The sequence below is a fragment of the Bemisia tabaci genome, chromosome 6 (assembly GCF_918797505.1).
Source record: "Bemisia tabaci chromosome 6, PGI_BMITA_v3".
Taxonomy (NCBI): Eukaryota; Metazoa; Arthropoda; class Insecta; order Hemiptera; family Aleyrodidae; genus Bemisia; species Bemisia tabaci.
Genome location: NC_092798.1, coordinates 34724586 through 34743028, shown reverse-complemented (window position 1 = coordinate 34743028; position 18443 = coordinate 34724586). Strand labels below are relative to the sequence as shown.

Below are 18443 nucleotides of genomic sequence, written 5' to 3'. Positions count from 1 at the left end.
ACAAGAAAAAGGACTCTTGACTGAATCAGATTTAAGCTAAAATCAAAAGGAAATCCGGTCAAATTAAGAGGCATGGTTCTTGATTTAAGCGTAAATCTGATTGAATCAAGAGTCCTTTTTCTTGTCAATGTTTTCAAGAGTCTGGACTCTAGATCCAATGCGTTTTTTTTCCAGTGAAAGAGTAAAAACTTCAGAAAAAATAACGATACACAAAGCTAAAACATTGAGAAAAACTCTACAATCAGAAACAATATGGAGACTAGAGTACTTGTATATAGGGAGAGTATGGACAACTCGAAAATTTAGAGGTTAGATTTGATCAGGTCATGTGTAGCTATCGGGGCCCAAAAGGGGAGTCAACCCATGAACTCGAATTATCCATGCAGTAGTACTAATTTTTATATTTAAACTATTTACACTGATAAAAAATTATAAAAGCACGAATAAAACTTTGATTTCGCATAAATTGTCGTAGTTTCAAAGTTTTAATCCTTTAAGACACTTGTTTGCAATGCGCAGTCGGCCATATTGAATAATCTTCCAAATGCATCAGTTGGCAGCGGCACTTTTCTGGTGATTTTCGTTTTTCACGTCGTCGCCTTTTGAGCCCTGAGAGCTACTTAAATCGAGTTGTCCGTACTCTCCCTATGAAGGCACTCTAATGGAGACCGGATCCGATAAAAGAGATCTTATATCCTGAGAGGAAATTTTCGTGGTGCCGAATTTTGTTGGTCCTTCCAACGCACAACTGAAAACCCTTGGCTTAGAATAACTTCAACTATGATAGGTATAAATCTATGATTAGCCCCAAAAATTTCTGAGCATCGCCCAAAATAAATTCCTAAACAATTGACTGTGAAGTTCAATTGATTCAACCGCCCAGGGACAGACACATCGATATACTTAGCACTAGTCTCGACTGCCCTAAAATCCGGCTTATGGCGCTTTTGATTGGTCGGTGGTGCAGTGCGGACCCATCGATGGATGTTTCACAGTGTTGCACTCCATGTGAAAGAACGACGAAATTTGGCCACTGATTTTTTAGCAAGCGCATAGAGGAAGAAAATCTGGAAATTTTGGCGCAGATTTGATCCTATAATCTTGAAAATTGAAGAAGGAGACATTAGTTCTGCAGTTCCAAGACGAAAATTCTTAGGTTTGTAGAAAAACGTGGTTTAAATAATTCAAAATGCTAAGGAGAAGACATGGTTCCTTCTCACAAATCCGGTCATTTATATTTTAGAGGGGTGAGGATGAAGTCAGATTCCAAGGTCAACGCTACTTCTCCATAAACGATTGATGAACGACTACTTGTGCAATCCAAAATCCAATAGAATCCGTGTAGCGATGACACATAAAAGTTGGGGTGTGCACATTAAAAAGCAAGTTTTTGCAAATTATGTTAGGATTGCTAAATTATTGGCCAAACTTTTTGGTCATCTGTCATCATTAGGAAAGTCTAAACGTTGACTTCCGAAAAGGTAAGTTTTGTCATGGGAACGGAGTTCCCCATGATATTAGAATCGTTCCGTTGCTTTCGCTATGGGATTCCCTATACCTCTGCGACCTTGAGCGTTTCGCCCAGTCTCCGATTTTTGGTTGATTTTCCGATGTATCAAAAACCGTTGTATTTTTTAGCCAATCATGTCTCTACGTCAAGTTGTGTTGATTGCTAAAATTCGCTTTCAGCGAGTTTTTTTCCACCTTGAGATGTCGTGTCTGACTGGTAAATCTGCGCAGAACCACGAAGTTCAGATTTTGGGCAAATTCTTTTTTTTGGGAGGTTCTGATTGGTTATTTTTCGCCATCAGTTTTCTGTTCGTTGGTGCAAAAGATCGCCTACCTCGGTGCTCTTGAGAAGCCGCCATTATCCCACCTCAAATTTTACAAATAGAAATAAAGAAATTATAACTATTGTGCAAGGTGGAAAACTGCTCTGGAGGACCCGTTACGGATATATGAGCCAAAATTGGAACTCGATTGATTGATATATTCCATGAATACAGAAATATTGCCTCAGCTTACTGCCGCGATAGCAAATGCATGGTGAGATGAACCTTGAGACACATGATAGCATAGGCAAACAATGTCTCACAGAGAAAGGCGCTTAGCTCATTTTTCTCATATCTCAGGAGCTACGAAGACGCGAATCGCTCAAGGACAACTCTTGTGATAAGTCCCGCCCATCGTCCGAGTCTTTTAAATGCTATTTTTTCTAGGGACTCCGTGGATCCGTGATAGCCTAGTTGACTGAGGCGCTCCGGTTTTTGATAAGGTGCGGGCAATAGGTGATCGGGAGTTTGATACCCGGCGATGGGAGTTAATTTTTAATGGTTGCATTGAATGTTTTAGACCAATCATCAAAAAATAATTAATACTAGATGATAAATGTACGAACATTTTCTCGTGAGTTAATATGTTAAACAAAAATACTGGAATATACCTCCTTCATATAATCAGCCACATGTTTCCCCAAATTAATGACGTTATTTTCTTTTTTTCAATAAAGTTTATTTGCATTCAACGTTCGTAAGTTAAGGAAGATGTACCTATTGATACAAATAGAAAGACATGAAAATAGTATGTCTAACATTTCAGTTGTTTTTTTTTTTTTTTTTTTTTTTTTAATTTTTTTTTTTTTTGTCTTTTCAATAAAACAAATTGCCTTGGACTAGAATCAGTGTATCTCTGAAGACAAAAGCTAAGTTTTTTGATACAGAAATACTAATATACCGTTATATAATCAGGGAGATGTTGACCCAAATATTGATGTATATTTTCTCTGTTCGCCCAAATTAATGATGGTATTTTCTTTTTTCAAAAAATAAATAAAGCAATGACATGAAAGTAGTATAGTGCACATCGAACATTTCAGTTACATCTATTTGAATGAAAAAATGGCAACTTAGGAGGCACATAGGTCACTTATGATGCGTATTCGGGCATATGTGTAGAGTAAAAATATCATACTTTACGCCGAAAAAGCGAAACTGAAAGTTAAATGCGTTAACTTCCGAAAACCATGTGTAATCCAACGAAAATAAATAATTGGTAAATAACAGCTTTCTTGTATGCAAAGAAAAAAAAAATTAAAAATGTTAAAAAAGAGATGTTGACACAAAATTACATAGCCCCTTCAATTCTGAAGATACTGCAAACGAACTGTACCTTAAAATTGTCATATCCCAGAAGCTAAAGTTCCCATGACGAATATTGCTATCGCTAGCGATTGCAAAAACCAACTTGTTACAACATATAAAGGATGGCAGTGCGAAATCTCTAAAATATATTGCCTTTGTATAAACGGGCATGAAAAAAAATTGCCCGTTTATGCGTGATGCAGTTCATTTATTCCGAGCTAAAAGTGAATTGACACTAAGTGCGTAGCCGAGGTTTCCTCAGTGTCGGATAAGCCTGTTGCGGAGAGTGAAATTCGTCGATCCGTTGTCGTAAGGGCAATATTTATTTTCTCGTGAGCCTTAGAAATCATAGAATAACACAGAGAACAAGGCCCTTATCGAACAATTTTTACGTCGTTATGTGGACGAATTATCAAACAAATGCGCGCTTACCTACGAGTCGGAATTCTACCCCGCGGTTTTGAAATCCGCATAAATTGAATCATTAAAAGTGGCGTCACATTTCAATCAATTTGAAACGCGACCTCAACAACGCAGCGCAGGGTTGTCGATTGATGAGAACGCCCGCAAAACTCATCGTGTCGAATAATTTATGAAAGAAGAGCATTTTGCTATTCTGCGGTGCACAAAATAATGAGGGCACCTTCATTCCGGGTAATTCACGCGGAAATAGCGAGTTCGTATACTTGTGGATCCGTCAAAAAGATACCTTTGCACCGATGCACAGTGGATCGAGTCAATAAGAGAGGTTGGACAAAATTTGGAAACTTCAAACGTTCATAACTCCGTCTGTACTAAACTTTGAGGTTCCGAAAGTGGTTTCATTGAATTTCTCGTGAAGTTTTCTCCTGAAAGCACCCCTTGAAATGTAAAATGTAACGAAAAAAACACCAAAATTTGCAGTTGTAGTCAAAAATTTCATATCCGACCTCTCTAATTGACTCGATTCACTGCTTTGCGATATCTGGAGATTTAAAAGCGTGGTGATGGAGAAATGATGTCTTACATTAGACACAAGACAAAAGCAAGGAACATTCCGTGGGAGTTCACGCATCGCGCCATCGCGCCTTCAATTTTGCAGACGCAACACGGACATCCATCAAGCACGAATAGTTGTATATCTGCGCCGTCATCAACGCACGTCCTTTCCTGTGCTCTATTCCCATATTGTGTTAGTTTCCCTTTGTCTTATTTGTTGTGGTGCTTCAAAGGCTGTTTGGAAATTTTTCTCAGTTGTAATTTTTTAAAGCGTAAAGTGTGCGCTGAACATTATCGTTCAAATGAAAGGAGTCTAAAAACTTGACAAATTGTAGTGCGAGATGAACAAACCATCGCATCGTTCAATAAGACAATTTTACATCATATCAAAGGGTTACTGATACTTGTGATTTTACTTTAATAATCCGAAAATACCAGTTGAGTAAATAACGTGGTGATTTATTGCCTAATATTGGAGTCAAAATCTCGGAAATAAAGCCCGCCTTTAAGAAGTTCAAAAAATCGAGGGAATTTTAAACACGCTGGAATGACGGGAAAATAATGCAAGTGATGTACCGCAGCATTCGTTATCTCCTCTCGTTTTCCACTGATGTTTGTTAAAATAAAACGTACTTCAATGTGGAATTGTTGCTTGCTCAGTACCAATAACATGAATGAGGTTTGATATTTTGATTCTGAATATATATACATGTAGTTTCGACTTTCCTATTGTAGAAAGACGTTTGACAGAGGCCATAGGAACCCCTGCTCGCTTCTGATTGGTGCCGGTGATATAATTCGGTTCGGCACGAAACAGGGGCATTTTGGCGGATAGGTTGCGACTTTCGTACTGCGTATTTCGCGTTTCCTGCACGGCGGACAAAAAATCTTCGTGCATGGGACCCGAAGATGAGGTCATATGGATCTCATAAGTTTTCTGATCACGCATTCAAAAACTTGAGGTCGAGCTGCCGAAGTTCGAGTCAAACATCTGAAGCACTTCGCTACGTACCGGATTACTGTAGATGTGTGACCCGAACCCTTCGGTATATATCGAAGCACTTCAAAAGTGTGACCCAAACTTCGGCAGTTGAACCTCAAGTTTTTAGATACAAGATCCGAAAACTTCAGATATCCATGACCTCAACTTCGGGTCCCACGCGCGAAGTTATTCTCTCCATGTGGGGTACTTTTTCGCGTTTTTAAGGTGCATATTGTGAGCTACGCGAAATTTACCTTCGGAAAAATGTATCCGCGAGTCGAAATTCTTTCTTGGTTTAGTGACCCATTCTGTGCTTGTTATCTGCTTCCAGCCATTGTTCTCGCAGGAGGAAGATAAAGCAACAGAATTTTTCCACGAAGGAGCTCGAAAAGGAAAGGGGGGGGGGGAAACAAATTGCTACCTAGTGGAAACTCGATTAACGGACATAACCGCGGATCCAGGACTCGTGAGCCGAGCTCGAAAACTACAAAGTGAAAGTTAGTAGTAATTAATATAAAGAGGAGCCGGAGATGGGGAAGTCAAGAGTGGCGGAGAAAAGAGGCTGCGGAAGGGGCGGGGGTGGCGGGGAGGGGGCGGAAGACATGTGTTTCCGGTGAAATAATCAAACGGTTATCTGGTTCAGTGAGCCAACTAGCTCTTCATTTTCTCCGCAGCTTTCGATCCGCACCGAGTTTCCCGCCGCACCAGGGCCGAAATCGCGTCTTTCGGGTGCCAAAACTGAACCCAGTTTCGTGGGAAGAAACCGCCACGTGTCACGAAGTGTCACGAGAATTCACTGGAAAAAAAAAAAAAAAAAAAAAAAAAAAAAAACACACATTGGATCTGGTGTCCAGACTCTTGAAAATATTGACAAGAAAAAGGACTCTTGATTCAATCAGATTTAAGCTTAAATCAAAAGGAAATCTGCTCAAATTAGGAGGCTTGGTTCTTGATTTAAGCAAAAATCCGATTGAATCAAGAGTATTTTTTCTTGTCGATGTTTTTAAGACTCTGGGCTCTAGATCCAATGTGTTTTTTTTCCATTGTTGATAAAGCTTACTAATTATTTTTGCATTCAGAACTATACACACATATGCATATGAAAGATTTTTCGCGGGAAAATTTTACCTTGGTCGTTCCTCCTTGTCACATACATATTTACTTGTCAAAAATTCAAAGGCGAGGAAAAATATTCTGAATAATAAAAGCGGCCTGATGGTTCTAGCGAAATCTAAACTTGAGGCTAATATTACATTTTAGCCTAGATTACGTTAGGTTCACGTGTTAACTATGAATTTTATCGAGGAATAAAACTTCCAACTTCTGTCTCTTCATTCAATCGCAATGTGACAAGTGGATCGCATTTAGCAGAAAGGAACAGGCGCGATTTTAGTGTTTCAAAAGTCAAGCAACTTGCTCTTTACCTTTAGAAATACTTCATATGTGCACAGTGTTAACATTTACACAATTATTTTCCTTTAAAATTAACATATTTTTTTGGTAGGAGGCAAAAACCATGTACTATTCTGGGGCGTTTTTAATATAATTATAAAGAAGCAACATTTTTACAACACTGCAATCACGCTGGTTCCTTTTGCTGAATGCGATCCACTTGCCACATTGCGATTGAATGAAGATAAAGAAGTTGGAAGGAGAAAAATTGGCGAATCTTCTCAAGGAAATGACAGTTCATCCCGTATTCCATCGAACCCGGCACAATCCAGAATCCTCATTTGATATCCCAACAAGATTTTTATTTCAAGAACTTGCGGAGGCTTCCTCCAAAGCCGAACTAATTGGATATTAAGCCCCCTCTTTCGATAAATAGTAACTTCATTCATAAACCGATTAAGTATTTCAGTTTATTTATTAGAGCGTTAGTCTTAAACACTTTCAAAGCGTATGTTTAATGAAGTTGAGCATACAAAAACAATCGTTCAGCCACCAAAATTCCTCCACTTTGTTCGACAACAGTCCTAATTTGGCCCATTGTGGGGCAGTTCGCGGCTGGTTGGTTCTTAAGCGTTTGTTATTAGACAGCCGTATATTCCCCGCCCCCACCCATTCGCTCCCCCCGAGCGCCCCATGCCTCCTAACCTCACATCTTACGCCAAGGCAAAGCAACACTTTTAATTGGAAACCGAACTAAATTTCAAGTTCACGTGGGAGCTGAGAGCTTCCGCGAGCGTCTACCTCCGCTCGCTTAAATTTAGTTCATACGATTCCTGGGTCTTCCCAATGAAACTGGATTTTACAAAATATTGTAAGAAATATTACACCCAATGTATACTGTCATCCAAAAAAATAACGCAGAAACTCCATTCTACATTTTTTCAATGTTTTCAGTTTGATCGACGAAATCTTTCGTGACAGATGATCCAACAATTATTCAATCTTCATTATCTTCACAATTTCATAAAACAAAATGGGGATCTTCGTTGCTCGAATAAATATGCTTTTAAAGCTCATCATAGTGTACAATGTTATTTCAAATATATGAAACATGCATATCAACAAATATCCATCACGGTGTCACTTACACGTATTACAAGCTTCAAACTTAATTAAATCGGGATAAAAACGTGCAACGTCACTGGGTAGGTTAAAACACCGCCATCACGCAAAAAAATATCGTGAAATTAGTCATTTTATGGACTCACGATATTGTGGGTGGAGTGGTTTCTGTGGTTGTAAATACCTATACATGGAGTTTTACATCTCGTAAAAGGGTTGCGGTTTGTTTAAATTGACGCAAATTCAGGATTCGTTGAAGAATTGCAATAGTTATAATTTAGACCATCAAAAATTCGTCATCCCTTTAACGTAAGGGCGTAACTAACATTCCACGTGAGCCCTGTTTTACATATAAATCCATACTTTCTGAGGCTCAAGCGGAAATCAAGGTACGTCCTCACGCCAGAGGAGTGGAGAAAAGCATTGACGTGCTTCATTACGAAACATGATTGCCAAACCACTGATGACTGGAGAAGAACAAGTGGCTGAGAGTGAGGGGGAATGAAGGAGAGTTTTTTATTTCCCTCCCGATTGAGGCAGCTTAGTAATCTGTACCGAAATTTGCTCCCGTATTCCTTTGATTTCAAAAAAAGTGTGTGTTTCAGCATATTATCGAGGCTTTTTAGTGAGAATGAGTTGGGACCTGCTTATGACTGGACCCTTATTCAGCCAATGAAAGAGGATCCAATTGGGGTCCTGTCATGATCGAGTATGCCATTTATTTTACAAAGGACATCAAGAGAGATATTAGGGAATGTCTATCGGTTCAATCTGATAAATACCTCTTTGACTGAGTGAGAGGACTACTAAAAAAGGACTCCTCGTGACTTGGAGCCGAAATAAAATTTGATAACAAAACATGTAAATTGAGCCTTTATCGTTGACCATTATTCAACAAAACATTTTATTACTAAAATGATTCAATCCATTTTGCAATCTGCAATCCTACCGTGCTAAAGAAGAACGCCGTATGAGCCTTCAGACGTTGCCAAATTTCCTTCGATAAAAAACTAAATAATCGCGAAAATTGTGACTATTTTTCTTCAAAATTTTCAGGCTATTTCACTCGCACTTAAATCGAAAGTATCCGAAAATTTCAAATAAAAATGTGCATGATTTTCGTCTAAAATACATGTTTTATAAAGTGAAATTTGGCAACTCTCGGATGTTCATACGCCGTTCTTCCTTAGTACGGCAGAATACCTGTTTCATTTTGGAAACTATACTTGTCCAGAGAATTATTGGACTATATTTTGCTGAAGGATATACACAGCTCATTCTTGCTTTTCTAAATGGATGGTTTTATGGGTGGGCCATGAACTAGTGGTATCTTGTGGCAAAACGTAGCACAGTCATTCTTCAGAAAAATTCGGAGTGTCATTTCGCAAAACATCAGCATACAGCATCCTTTCTTTCCAGAATTTCATGTTTTCATATCGCACCCCAGATAATCTCCTCCGGCTGCAAAATATTTGCAACCCCCACCCCCCTTAAAATCCACGCCGATTGGGGCCCGAAAATTTAACCCTAACGGGCAATGACATGGACCAAGGGGGGATAAAAGGTCCATTATCAATGGGAACGGAAACGAAAGTTAAACAAGGGTGAATCATAACTCTCCCGGACAATAATTCTTTGTTCGCCCGCACCGCGCACCGCAACAACACGGCATAATTACGGCGCCATGATTACCGCTTTAATGAGCTTTGACACACCAAAAATACCGCGGCTATCGATATGAGGCCTCCCCCCCATCCCCCACACCCTCGGAGGGTGGCTTTGTCGCCCCGGCTGGGCATCGGACAGTGCCATCCCTGGACGGGCCGGGAGGGAGGGATTTAGGGCATGTAATAACCCTGCAGGATCCTTGGAGCTGCTCTGCCGTGCTAAGGAAGAACGCCGTATGAGCCTTTAGGCGTTGCCAAATTTCCTTCGAGAAAACACGAAATTCCTGGAAAACTTGTGGATATTTACCTACCAATTTTTTACAGGATTTCAATCGTAATTTTATCCATAGTATCTGAACATTTCAAGGGGCAATATTCATAACTCTCCAGTAAAAATAACATTTCGCTGGAGGAAATTTGGCAACTCTCGAATGTCCATGCGGCGTTCTTCCTTAGAACGGCAGTGCTATTCATCATGGGATCCGCCTCGTGTGGTCGCTACTTACATGGAATGTGTTTTAATAGCTTGACCCCTGCCTCGCCCTCCCCCCCCTCCGCGCTATTAGCGCCCACTCCCGGATGGAGGGGGAGGGGTGGTAGATCATACGCGATAGAATTATGGTTTTGCAGTTTTACATGGCGCACATGGGATTAAAGCTCGGCTTCGACCGCTAGACTTAGGGTGCTTAGATTGCGAGGGGAAAACGAATTTGTAGGGATTCGTTTGAGGTACATTTTACTGAAAACTGAAAAGAAAGTTGTGCAGCTTTTAGTGAGGCGCGCAAAGCCTGGAGGGATTTTCTATTTTAATGAATGGTTATTAAGGGCGAGTCCGGATGGGGGGGGGGGGGGGGTGAGGAGGATGTCAACTGTTTTGAATCGACTCCCTTATCACTCAGACAACTGCCCCGAAAAGTTGATTTTTAATGATTTTTAGGAATTTTTAACATTATAGCCAAATCTTATGAATGATAAATTTTGACCATGTATCAAGCAAAAAGTGCCGTTTTCTCCTTCTCCGACTTTTAAACTTGAGGAATTTTCAGCTATTAGGTCCTACTGTCAGATGATGCTTGTATTTTGTAAAAGCCTCTAGCTGTCTGAGCTTCAATCACCCGCAGCATGACAAACATACTTCAGTGAATGGTATTATGCACTTAACGTGTTTTTCACTGGTAAATTCTGAAATTTTATTTGTTCTATCATGTAAGGAACCGTCAGGCTTTCTTCAAAACTCGTCTCCTTCTTTCATTTTCCTCTATAGGAAATTGTCAGGCAGTCCGAGATTCTCTTCTCCCTAAAGTAACAAACGCCTTTCGGATTAAATTTTGCAATGAGAAACCACAATACCTTCTTTCATGAATGAATCGATCTGCATGGATAGGACTATTGGTGCATATGTTGTTTCTATAATCAGTTGAAAATAGTAGTTCCTCACTGCAAAATTTATTCCATTGATGAACGGCCCTGACAGATTTTCAACGACGCGCATACTTCAGATGTTTTAATAACTCGGTATAGAAAACCCTTGTATGATTGTAAAAAGCAGTCACCATTTTTCAAATTCATGCCGAAAAATACGAAAAATCTATATATTCCGGCATAGCAAAGGAGGAATGTTCACACGTCTATTTAAAACCCAACACTTTCAAATTAATTAAATACTGTCGCGCAAAATTAAAACATTCATCAAACGCTCTGACGAACATTATTTGAGCAAATTTTTTCCGGTTCAAAATTTTAATATTGAATTTCGATCACTTTCCGGTGACGAGAATTCGGATCGGACATTCCACTGTGCGACGCTGCGGCAAGGCCGGAAGAATCCGGGCTATTTTAATCAAAGCCGACGATTCAACCATAGCCGAATCAAAACAACGGGTGGTCTCGGTCAGGCCGAGTGTTATTTTGAATGTTCGCGGGCGACGATGTTCAAATTCCGGGCGTGGGGACCGGAACGTCCGGAAGAGGTTGTTATTCGCAGGGTCCAGGGACTCCAGGGTGGAGGGACGCCTGGCTTACAGGCTCTGCTCACCTGGGACGGACCCTTCGTCAAGGGACACAGTGGACAAATTGCCTCGGAGATGAGGTAATTATGCAACAGGGGAGAGCTTAAGGCATCAGGGACTAAAATTCCGAATGCCCTCTTGAGGCTGCGGGGCCTTGTTTCTGGGAATAGGAAAAGCTTAATTAAGTGGTAAGAAAACGAAGCTTAAGATCTATAAATAACCGGTTTAGAATGATGTTCACACTTCATTGGCAGTATAAAGTGGAGCATTTCGAGTTCATGCCTTGTGCCATCGCGCCTTCAATTTTGAGGACGCAACACGGGCATCCATCGAGTACGAATAGTCGTATCTCTGCGCCGTCATCAATTCACGTCCTATCCTTTGCTCAATTCTATACTGTGTTTGTTTTCTTATATTTATTGGTGCTTCAAGGGTCACGTTCGCAACAACGGTGAAGATAGAAAAGATGCAATTGGGCCTCGTTTTTTTTTAACTTTCTTCCCGAATTTGAACGAAACCTCTTTTACAGAATAGAGCGGAGCATTGCGGGTTTAAATCCTTGCGTCATTGCGTTTTCAATTTCGCAGATGCCGTACGTGCATTCACGGAGAGGTAGTGTCAGGTATTTTTTCTTTTTTTTTTACGACTACCCCTAATGCCATGCCGGGACAGATTTACCTAAGTATCTCTTTTGGAATTGATATACATGGCGGATGAGGACGGAGAAAGGGGTTAGAAAGCGCCGGTATGTGACCAAGGAGGTGAAAAAAAAAAAAAAATTAAAAAAAAAGTATCTCAACTTCAAAAATATAGAAGTAACAAAGATATTACTTCACAAAGTATCAAAATCAATGTATTTAAGTACGGATCAATTTGATTCGACTTGAAACTTGGGCTTCTACGGGTTTCATCATCAATGTCGCTGATTTCGTTTAATTTTTTTTTAAAAGATCAGATTATCGCATTATCGAACTATTTTTCGTACTTTTTTTAGAGTTAAAATTCGAAACTTATATATGAGTTTTCCACTCCCTCCCCCCCCCCCCCCCAAAAATAAAATAAAATTGTTATACGTTTTTTGTGGCTAGTTCGACTAGAGTAGCCTCACAATCCCTGCGGAGAGAGAGCGCCCTCAACGCTACGACATGGCAACTTTTCCGGTCGGTTCCCCGCAAACACAACTTGGCGGATAAATCAAAGGGAGGACAAGACATTCCGGGACGGGTATTAGAGGGACTTTAGGAAATGACACAAGTGTCACAACTGGAAAATTCGGGTGATATAGCGGAGCCTTAGCGGGAGGGATAATTTCACGCCGGCAAGTCGCTCCGAAGCCGCAAACGATCCAAGGAACACATTTGGAAACGCGCAGCGCTGCACCCGACACCCTCCTCTCTCGCTCGAGCGCGAAAACGTCTCAGGTATGGCGCGGAATAATTACGGAGTAAATTTTAATTTAGTGACCATTATAATAAGTTTTGAATGCGGTCTGGCGCTATTGTCAAGCGTAATGTACTATATGGACGAGGGGCTATTAGGGACGGGCTTACGACCCCCTGCCCCAGGCGCGGACCCTCCGTAAAAGGGTTGCGAGACGATAGACATTTGTTACAATTATCCTAAATATTCCGTTTGAAAACGCTGCGCGGCCGGTGTTCGAGTAATGGACGCTAATGCCTTTCGTAATTAAAAAGCTTGGGAATGTTGAACAAAAGCTGTGACATAAGGCTTTGACCATCTCGCCCGCGCGCTGTCTTGGGACGAGACTCCGCGGATTTCCTTCTGGCTTTTCTTCCTCTGCATAATTTTCCCGTTATTCTTCTCTCATGCTTTTTTTTTCGTTTGTCTGCCACCTTTCTCGTGGATTTTTTCACTCGTTTCTGCAGAAAGGATAGAACTTTACATTGAGGCAGAGCTTTGACTTTCACACGAACATCCTTCGACAGTGGTTGAACGTGACTCACAAAATTCCTCCCGATTGTTCACTGGAGAAAAAACACATTGGATCTAGAGTCCAGACTCTTGAAAACATTGACAAGAAAAGGACTCTTGATTCAATCAGATTTAAGCTTAAATCAAAAGGAAATCCGCTCAAATTAAGAGGCTTGGTTCTTGATTTAAGCTTAAATCTGATAGAATCAAGAGAATTTTTTCTTGTCGATGTTTTTAAGAGTCTGGACTCAAGATCCAATGTGTTTTTTTTCCAGAAATCGGTCGACAGTGGTTGAACGTGACTCACAAAATTCCTCCCGTTTGTTGTATGTTTTGTTAAAAGTTCCTCACGCACTATGAAATTTTCGGAAACCGAGATCCAAAATCAAGGCTACAGGTAAAAGGGTTAAGTAGAACAGGAGGCTGGTTTGTTTATCATGACTCAACTTTTCAGTGGTCGTAAATTGAAATTCGTAGAGCGTAACATGAAAGTTGAAGTGAGATGAAAGCAATACCGTCTGTAAGTACACATTGAGAGTTAACTATGTTTAAAGGTCTTCTTCAAGGAGAAAAAAACTAGTTATGGTAATGTTGAGTTGGTGATATCATTTTCTTTTCAGGGCATAGTTAAAAATGTTAAGGGTTGAAAAAAAAATATTATACAACACGTTGTTGAAAAAAGAGGGGAAACTTAGAAAAGTCTGTAAATTTCAGTCGCATTTGAAAAATACGAATACTTGCTAATTAACGTTGCATTTTTCGGGTAGTTTGAATTTTTTTTCGCTTACAAGATATATTAGCAAAGCTTAAATATCGTTCTCGTGAAACTTATTTGAAGGTCCAAAATCATAAAAAAGTTACGCCAAAATCATATTTTTATTAAAAAATCAGTGAAGCTTTTCACTCAGTTGTAATCCTCTATAAAATCGTACGTAACCATCCTCTAAAACCGACACCAATCGTTAGCCTTTGACTTAAAGGGAAAAAATTATCAAGCTCTTGTAATTATTTTTGTGGCATTGAGAAGTGTTAAATTACGAAAAACGAGACGAGTCTCACTTTTAAAAAATATGCACACCTGTCCCACTACGGCACCTATACCATAATAGTAACAATAGATCGAGTAGAAGGTACTAAACCACTCTTCCAAGCTGCACTATGTCAGACTCAGAACTCTTTAAGTGGCCAGGTTAATCCCACCGATCTTTTTTCAGTATGAGCGCAGTGAGGGGTTTTCAAAGTATTTCTTCTCTGCGGAAACCACTTGGTTCCTCCTTTGTCATCACTCTATGCAGGGTTTTAGTAAGAGCAATAAAAGGAACTTAACTTTCCACCTATCTCTCATCTTCCCCGAACATGACGTCACAAGAGTGACGGAGAAGACACAGCGTCTTGATCTGGTAAAGGAAGCTGCAACTCGTCGCTTCACTAACAAAAAATCGTATCTACTCCTTAACGTAGGGCCCTGTTGTCCATGTAACTCAATGCGCTGCAGGGCTCACGCGGTAACGGAGTTACGTTCTTCTGTTACTAAGAGAGTAACGAGCAAGCCCGCGTCTGCACGCAGCTGAAAGCAACGTTCAACTTGAAAATTAATTAACGGTGGTGCATAACTTACGGTAATCCTTTTAAGTCGGTACTTTGTAGTCTTCTGTCTCTCGCGAAAAATATCGGAGAGGAAGGAGGGGGGGTGGGGGCTCGAAAAATCGATCCGATAACCGGAAAGAGACGGTTGATTGCATTAAAAGCGAGCTCACGGTGATAACGGTTTTAAGACGAATTCAGCAATCACCTTTTCGCGCGGTGCAGTTGCACCGGCAGACTTGAGTAAAGCGCGCCAGGAGAAATTGAGTTACTGTAACTCAACTTTTTCCTCAATCTTTGGTGACGGAATTACTTCTCGATGTGACTTATGCTGAGAAAATATAAAGCGGTGCTGTAAATGACATTGTTAAAATCCCTAATTGCATATTCATGAAATGATAGTGCCCCAGTACTTTAATGAAAATGTACCAACTTTCTATACGTGAAATGTGGTTGTACAACTTCACATTCTGCTCTGTCGTTTTTCAACTTTGCTCCCAAAAATGGGCAGCACCTCATTGGCAGCATGGACTGGAGCATTGCGAGATCAGGCCTCGCGCCATCGCGCCTTCAATTTTGCGGACGCAACACGGACATCCATCAAGTACGAATAGTTGTATCTCTGCGCCGTCTTCCACGCGCGTCCGTTCCTTTGCTCCATTCCCATATTGTGATTGATTCCGTCCGTCTTAGTCGCCTTGCAAACTACGTAATTTTCACCTTCATGGTAAAACATGTGAATTTTCTTTTTTAAAATGAAAAGTCTTTCTTACATTCGAAAACATAAATGATACTTCAAAACTATCGAAATCATTTCACTTAAATACGGGTCACTTTGATCCGACCTAGGACTTGGCACAAAAAAAATATTGAGCATCTAAGGGTTAAAGAGTACAATACATCCCACATCTTTCAAGTAGCCATACGAAAATACACGGTACATACATTCATACATGGTTGATTTGACTGATACGGAGTTGACCACATTATTTCTGACATAGAAACGGCGTGACCACGTTTTTCAGTAAAAAAAATACGATTGCGAACACTGGAAAAAAAAACAAGAAGAAAAAATCCGACATGAGTATGTTGGAAAAGCGTGCCGAATAACTGAAATGTTGGACAAATACCTCTTATTTTCACGTCTTTGCTTTTTGCATCAATTGGTACTTTTTGCTAAATTTGGGAGAAAATATTGATTCATGAACGTTGAATGTAAATTAATTTTAAAGATTCCGTCCAATTATCTTGATTTTAAGCTGATATGCGGCATTTGCGCACGACCGTGATTTGGGCGAACTGCCGTGCATCGAAATCGCGTTCAGTTAATCTATTTGGATTTCGAACTGTAACTTCTCTCCTATTCGGCCGATTTGTACAAATGAGGTCTCTTTTTATTTGTACTTCAACGGAAAGTAAAGAAAAACTCGCTAAATAGACGGAAAAGAATTTTTGAGAAAATTTGGTGGATCCTGGCATCACGGTGAATGGTTAATCGTTAATCGCCTCGCCGTCTTTTATTGCCTTGCTCGAAACCGGACACCCAAAGCTATATCGCGAGATAACTGTAGTGGTTTAAGTGGATTTCGGCAGGGGCCATGGTTAGTACATAGTATAATGAGTCACGAGGCTCATCACAGATTGCACTTACAGTGCAAGACGCTCATTGGCTATAGAGTTTTGGCGGGAAAGAAGGTTCTAGAGTTGAGTCCTCCGAGCGTAAGAAAGCTCATATGAGGTTTCTGTCAAATTGAATAATACGGTTTTGACAGATAAATATTCTCAAGGGTTTCCAATTGGCAGTTCATTAGATTTTTTGGTAAAAGACCATCAGGGCTTGACAGTGTAATGGTTCAAAGACAAAGAAACGGTGTGCGAGGAAAAAAGTATTTGGACGACCCGTTGAATAGCATTGGTTGATCTGTGTGCTGTACTATGGTACATCCGAGTGATTTCAAAAAGCGAGCCCTACTGGCACGCTTAAAACACATTGGATCTAGTGTCCAGACTTTTAAAAACATTGACAAGAAAAAAATATTCTTGATTCAATCAGATTTAAGCTTAAATCAAGAACCAAGCCTCTTAATTTGAGCGGATTTCCTTTTGATTTAAGCTTCAATCTGATTGAATCAAGAGTCCTGTTTCTTGTCAATGTTTTCAAGAGTCTGGACTCTAGATCCAATGTGTTTTTTTCCAGTGAAGGGAAAATTGCTGAGATTGTTTTAGTCCATATCTTTGATTCTATTTCCCGTGCAAGTGCGCCGGAAAAGCTGCAATGCGGAAAACGCACCCGTGTATCAGGAGTGCTGAGAAGGTTGTATCGAAAAACAATATCTGTTTCTACGGTGGTTCTGGGGTCACGTCTCGTCAATAACTCACCCCGAGTTTTCAGGATTGCTCCAACTTTTACTGCCTCACTTACTTACGTCTCACCGCGACGACGGTTGGGTGTTGTTCTTGCCATTTCACATGGACCTGTGAGATGTGGTCTTTTTTTTGGCCAGATGATGAACCAGAAATTGAGCAATTGTAGTTCCTAATTGGAAAATGAGGTTCATTTGTATTCTGCCGAGCTGAAGAAACTTGCTCGCTTGAACGAGATTTGCCAAATGTCCTCCGATGAAATTGTATGATGAATTAACATCAGTGGCGAGGCGTGAATGATCGATTATCAATATTTTCCCATTTGAACACTTGAAAAAAAAAACACATTGGATCTAGAGTCCAGACTCTTGAAAATATTGACAAGAAAAAGGACTCTGGATTCAATCAGATTTAAGCTTAAATCAAAAGGAAATCCGCTCAAATTAAGAGGCTTGGTTCTTGATTTAAGCTTAGATCTGATTGAATCAAGAGTTTTTTCTTTTCGATGTTTTTTTAAGAGTCTGGACTCTAGACCCAATGTGTTTTTTTCCAGTGAAGCTATAATAAATAATCAATTATTAAAGTGTTCCTTGCGAACACTATGTTTATCGAATTTTTTCTATGGGCCTAAATGGCAGATTAATCGATATATCATAAATCACGCAACGCAGCAGTGTAGAAGTAGACAGTTTCATCTCCCCAGGAAAGATATTTAGCTGCACTCATGCTAAAAACTATCCTTTTAACAAAAGCGTGAACGGAGTTTATCTCGAAGAGCCCAAAAGCAAGACGTTAGTAGGTTCTAACTCTAAATTTCCATTACCCTGGGAGTTTAAAGAGGATTTCGATAAAATTCTAATAAGACCCAATTATTTTCTGGGACGATTCGATTGCGCAATTGGGAAAAATCAAACTTATCCCAGGAAGCGTTGTGATGAATTAGTTTGATTCCGGATTGAAAAGCCAACGATCCGGAAGAATACCCCGTGACGTTTAAAACCGGTCTCCCTCCGCTTTGAGCTCCAAAAGTCTTCAAATCAATCAAACAATCATTGTTTGGTCGCGAAGAAAAAAAACCCAGTTTGAGTCGAATTACTCAAACGAGGAAAAGTACTTATTCCCGCCGAGTTTTCGACGACACTGCTCGATTATTAATGCAAATGAAATATGTATTCATCCCGATCCATCTCTATCACGGATTCCCTCCGAAGCCTTTCTTATTTGAGCTTCTTTTTCTCCGAGCATAAAAGCTCGGATCTCGCCTGTCTGAAAC

General features: G+C 40.2%; 1 protein-coding gene across 1 annotated transcript in view; it reads right to left on the bottom strand.

The window, feature by feature from the left end:
- Positions 1 to 18443, bottom strand: part of LOC109042981 (discoidin domain-containing receptor 2) — a 337676-nt gene that overhangs the window by 43356 nt on the left and 275877 nt on the right. The gene's annotated exons all lie outside the window — the stretch shown is intronic.